This window comes from Lissotriton vulgaris, chromosome 2_1 (genome assembly GCF_964263255.1).
Source record: "Lissotriton vulgaris chromosome 2_1, aLisVul1.2, whole genome shotgun sequence".
In the NCBI taxonomy this organism is placed as follows: domain Eukaryota; kingdom Metazoa; phylum Chordata; class Amphibia; order Caudata; family Salamandridae; genus Lissotriton; species Lissotriton vulgaris.
Genome location: NC_141687.1, coordinates 221398140 through 221403819, shown reverse-complemented (window position 1 = coordinate 221403819; position 5680 = coordinate 221398140). Strand labels below are relative to the sequence as shown.

Below are 5680 nucleotides of genomic sequence, written 5' to 3'. Positions count from 1 at the left end.
CGACAATGATTTCTTTATTTTTATCGTCTACGAGACAGACTTACCAGCCATCGACGAAGTGGTTGTCGTCGACGTGGAAAAAGCTGAAGACGCGACAGAAGTTGAGACTGTCATCGTTGACGAGGTTACAGTCAAAGAAGTAGATGGAGATTTCCTCGTCATTGATCCACCATCGACGAGGTGAAAACAGGCTTCTTAAAGGTATGAAGAACCTCCTGAGGAGAAACCTTTGCCGGTAGAGTCTTAGGATTTGCCTCTGAAGACTTTTTGTGCGTCTTCTTTTGAGGTGGCTGCGATGAAGGTACTGGAGAGGCCACTCTAGGTCTTTTCTGAGAGGAATATGAAGACTTGGAGGAGCTCTCACTCTCCTCAAAAGACACAGCTTGGTTTTTATCTTCAAGCCTCTGCAGCCAAATTAAGAGGCGTCCCTCCGTGTCTTTGAGGGTTTTTGAAGAAAAGGTGTCACGATCGCGCTGCGCTAAGGGACTACAATTCCCGACAGAACGCGGCGGGAGAACTACCGCTCCCATGATCCTTTGCTTTCTCGCGAGAGGTTGATCGAGGAAGCATAAGGAGGACGGGGCGCATTGCTCAGCATCGGGAATTCTCCGGTCCAAGCTGTTCGTGCTTTGGCGGTTTGTGTTTGGTGTGGTTAGGGTGCTTGCACCTGGACTGTTTTTGCTCTTGGCGTTTTGCAAACATTCTAGAGTCCTGAAGGAGGCTTTCCAGGGCTGTTTGTGTCTGTTTGTGTACATGGGCTTCGCCCCTCCTTTGTTCTATGGATTTGGCCCGGTCGGTATTGTCGGCCGACGGTGTTGTGGATGTTGAATAATCCATGGATGTTTCTGAAATACAATTTGCTCGATCTTCTCTTGCTTTGTGGGGAAAAAACTTTGCTCCAGCTTTGGATTTCTGTTCAGGGGGCAGTAACTGAACGACCATCGTTTTTGTGTGAAATCAACACATAGTTGAATACTTTCCTTAGTTTGCACTGTGATGAAGAGGTGTTCAGATAGGATGGTGTTTTAATCCCTATGTCTTGTACTTCTTTATTAACAGGGATTGATCAGGAGTGGTATCCAAACTCTCGATCCCTGTGAAGTGCGCAAGGAGTGAGATAGGGGTATGTTATGCCCTGAATAGTACTTGGGTGATTGCTATTGTATATGTCAGTATAAAAGGAGGTTATAAGCCACTGTCATTCTTTTTGTATTATTGCAGCTGCACCTATATCCCCACATCCGTCATCATTTATCTCTCCCCTGAAGAATTCTTTTTCTTTACAGGTATTTAGACAGTATAAGGTGTATTTGTTATTACTATATATAGAAAGTGAGAAAAGACAGTTACTCATGAGTTTTTGTTCTCTTTCTGTCTTTTTCAGATCTCCCTCTCTGCTGTTCCCTTCCTTTCCTTCCTGGTTCCTAATCTCCCCCTACAAACGGCCCTCGCTTAATCGGTTCAATGTGCTGTGCCTTAATGGCAGTTCCAGTCGTTGGATAGATTGAGAGGTGGAACATATTCTTCAAACCGATCCAGAGGACGCCTCGCATAACAGAATTCCTGATCCACGAATATTGTCCTCCCGGTCGGGTTGAACCTTATGGCTACCATGGAGGAAGTGATAGCTGCTTTAGCTAATTTACAGATAGAAGTAGCAGCATCAAGACAAGAGACAGCTGACCTGCGGGCCAGGTTTGACGGTCTACCTAGAAACCCTTTTGATGCGGGCGCCCCTGCTCCTTCCACTGCTGTGGTGGTGGAGATGCCAGTCTCTATCCCTTTGGCCTCTCCTGAGCGTTTTCAGGGGGATTCGGAGAAGGTGCAGGTGTTTCTCACGCAGGTAGCGCTTCATTTCTCATGTAAGCCTAAATCTTTCCCAACCAACCAGGCTAAAGTGGCCTTCGCAATTTCTTACTTGGTGGGGAATGCAGCGCAGTGGGCTGTGCTACTTGTCAATCGTAATGACTCCCCGTTACATGATTGGGAATCCTTCAGACAGGAGTTTATAAGAGTGTTCGATAGAAGGGCAGACTCATACACGGCAGATTGTGAGTTATTAGAGTTGAAACAGGGTAGCAAAGATTTGGTGGGTTATCTTAACGCTTTCCGACGGTTTGTGGCGGAGACCAGTTGGCCCGAGAACAAACAAGCCTCCTTGTTCCATCAGGGATTAAGCGAAGAGTTAAAAGATGTCATAGCGCAGATTGATCCGCAACCTGCTACTGTTGAGGAACTGATCAATCTGACGTTGAGGCTCGATCACAGGTTGAGTGAAAGGAGAGGAGATACTCGTAGAAAACCCCTGTAGAGCGGAGCAAACCGGCTGAAACCCCTTCGGCCTCTGCCCCCGAACCGATGGATATAGGAGCTGTCAGACAGGCTTTAACCCCAGCTGAAAGAGAGTCCCGTCGCAAGCAGGGTCTTTGTCTCTATTGTGGGAAACGTGGGCATTTTGTACGGGAGTGTCCCGTCAAGCCCAAGGGTAATCGTTTTCGTTCTAACAGAGCAGCCTCAACAACAGCTGAAGTGGGGGCGGAACACTGATGGACTCTAGGTCACAAGAAGGGGTGTCTTGGAGTCCTTTACATGTCCCTTCGTTAAATGATGTTAAGGTGGGATCAAACGGTCATTTTTTTCTTCCTATTAGGATGGTGGTGGAGGGTGCACAAGTGGTCATGTCTGCTATGGTTGACTCTGGGGCTACGGGTATGTTTATGGACATTCAGGAAGCCCAAAGCAAGGGTATCGAATTGATACAGAACGAGTCCCCTGAGGTGGTCTATGCGGTGGATGGGAGGAGGTTGAGTACGGGTCCAGTGGAGTATAGAACTGAAGCACTGGAGGTGTGGTATGGGGAAGCACATGTGGAAAGGATTACATTTAGCGTGATCAGGGCCCCTCAGTATGGAGTGATTTTTGGTATACCCTGGTTGGAAAAACATAATCCGAGCATAGACTGGGGCAGTAGAACTTTGATCATGGATTCTGACTATTGTTTGGAGCACTGTCATGCGGCGTCTCTGATTCCTGCTAGAGCATTGTCTAGAGGCTCAAGTATTGCTACTGCTGCAAAAAAAGTGTGTCACTTCCTGCAGCATACTCTAAGTTTGCAAAGGTATTCAGTGAAACCCATGCCGAAGAACTTCCCCCACACAGGCAGTACGATTGCCAAATAGATCTAATACCTGGGGCAGTGGTGCCTACAGGGCGTATTTATGCATTGACAGAACCAGAGATACAGCATTTGAGGGCTTATCTTGACAAGTTGTTAGGATTGGGATTCATCCGCCCATCCAAATCACCAGCAGCCTTGCCCCTTTTCTTTATTCCTAAGGCCAATGGAGAATTGAAGGCGTGTGTGGTTTTTCGCGCATTAAATGCCATCACTATTAAAAATAGATACCCTCTCCCACTCATCAGTGTTTTACTGGAACAAGTCAAGGGAGCTACTGTGTTCACTAAGTTGGATTTGAAAGGGGCTTACCACTTGGTCCGCATGAGACAGGGGGACGAGTGGAAGACTGCCTTTAAAACCAGGTATGTCTTTTCGAGTACCTAGTTATGCCGTTTGGGCTCTGCAATGCCCCTGCGGCATTTCAATTCTTTCTTAACGACGTTCTTCGTGAGATTTTGGATCGATATGTTATCGTGTATATCGATGACATACTGGTGTACTCTGAGTCTGAGGAACTTCATCTTCACCATGTAGAGACAGTATTGAGTATACTTCAAGCGCACCACTTATATTGTAAATTGAGTAAGTGCGATTTTCATGTACGTTCTGTGGAGTTCTTGGGGGTGATCCTGAGTCCGGAGGGTCAGGAGATGGCGGAACGTAAGGTTTCAGCGATAACGAACTGGCCTGTTCCCTGCAATGTCCGTGATGTTCAGTGCTTCATTGGATTTGCTAATTTTTACAGGCGCTTCATCAGTCACTTCTCAAAGTTGGTGGCCCCTATAACTCATCTCTTAAAGAAAAACACTGTATTCAAATGGACCGAGGAGGCACAGAATGCATTCTCTGCTCTCAAACATGCGTTTGTGTCTGCTCCGATATTGGCCCATCCTGATCCAGACAAGGCCTTTGTCGTGGAGGCGGATGCGTCGGAAGTGGCAATCGGAGCAGTTCTGTCACAAAGAAACGCGGATACGGGTCAACTCCATCCGGTGGCCTTTATGTCTCGGAAGTTGAACCTGCAGAAAAGAACTATCATATTTCCGAAAAAGAATTATTGGCCGTCCGTGACTCCTTCCTGGAGTGGCGGCACTTCTTAATGGGTGCCAGACATATAGTCACCGTGTACACGGACCACCGCAATCTACAATTTATGACGGCAGCCCGTCATCTCTCCCCTAGACAATTGAGATGGATGATGTTCTTTTCGGGGTTCCATTTCGTCATCACATATAGGCCTGGAGTAGAGAACCGCAAGGCAGATGCTCTTACCCGTCAGTCATCCGTGGTTCTTCCTGAGGGGGCACCGGTGGCCAGCATCATCGACCCTGGTAAAGTCCTGTGTGCTTTGCAGCCAGACACCTTCCTGAAGGATGTTGCGAGGGGCATTTCTTCGTTTTCTTGGAAAACGTGGCTACAGAAACACCCTGAATAGACAATACATGGGGGCCTTCCGTTGCATAACAAACGGTTACTAATACCAACCATACAGTTGCGGAAACAGGTGTTTGTATGGTGCCACGACTCCCCGTGTGCTGGTCATTTTGGAGAAGCCAAGACTGTTGAACATGTTCTCCGTCATTTCTGGTAGCCCTCATTGAGACCTAATATCAGGAAGTGGGTTTCTGAGTGCGAACAATGTGCTAGGATGAAGTCCGATCACGGACGTCCACAAGGTTTGCTACAACCTCTTCCTACTCCCTCTGTTCCTTGGGATAGGATATCGTTGGATTTTGTAGTAGGCCTGCCCAAGGACCATGGATGTACGGCGATTCTGGTGGTGGTCGATTACTTGACCAAAATGGGGCACTTTATTGCTTGTGCACAAGTGCCCACTGGGGGGCAGTTGGCAGGTATGCTTATGTCACATGTGGTCCGTCTTCATGGATTGCCCAGTGTGATCGTGTCCGATAGAGGTGCGCAGTTTACGGCCCAATTCTGGAGGAAATGGTGTTCGATGCTCCACATTCAGACTGCCCTCTCTACTAGCTTTCACCCACAGACTGACGGGCAAACGGAGCGTCTGAATCAGACACTCAAACAGTATCTGAGGTGTTATGTGGATCAAAGTACAGAGGCGTGGGTGGATCATTTATGGCTGGCGGAGGTGGCGTATAACAACGCCATCCATGGTTCCACCAAGGAGACGCCTTTTTACTGTAACTATGGCAGGCATCCCAGGTTCCTTCCATTTGTCCACCCGCGAGCTGATCCTGCGTTGCCTGAGGTTGCGCGTAGGGTGGTACACATTCGTGACACTTTGTCCAAAGCTCAGTCTCATCTTGAACAGGTCAAGGCACAATACAAGGCTGCTGCCGATAGACACCGGAGACAGGGACCGTTGTATGGCAGAGGGGATATGGTGTGGTTGTCTACTCGAAATCTACGGTTCAAGAAACTAAGCATGTTCAACCCTAAATACATTGGGCCCTATGCCATTGCAAAAAGGGTGAATCCAGTGGCTGAGAAGTTGAAACTTCCTTCTCATCTGCAAATCCACCC

The 5680-nt window shown here is 47.9% G+C and overlaps 1 protein-coding gene across 1 annotated transcript in view; it reads right to left on the bottom strand.

Annotated features, from left to right (window-relative positions):
• The window catches only part of LOC147729873 (ras GTPase-activating protein 4-like), a 625955-nt gene that overhangs the window by 253452 nt on the left and 366823 nt on the right, over positions 1-5680 (bottom strand). The gene's annotated exons all lie outside the window — the stretch shown is intronic.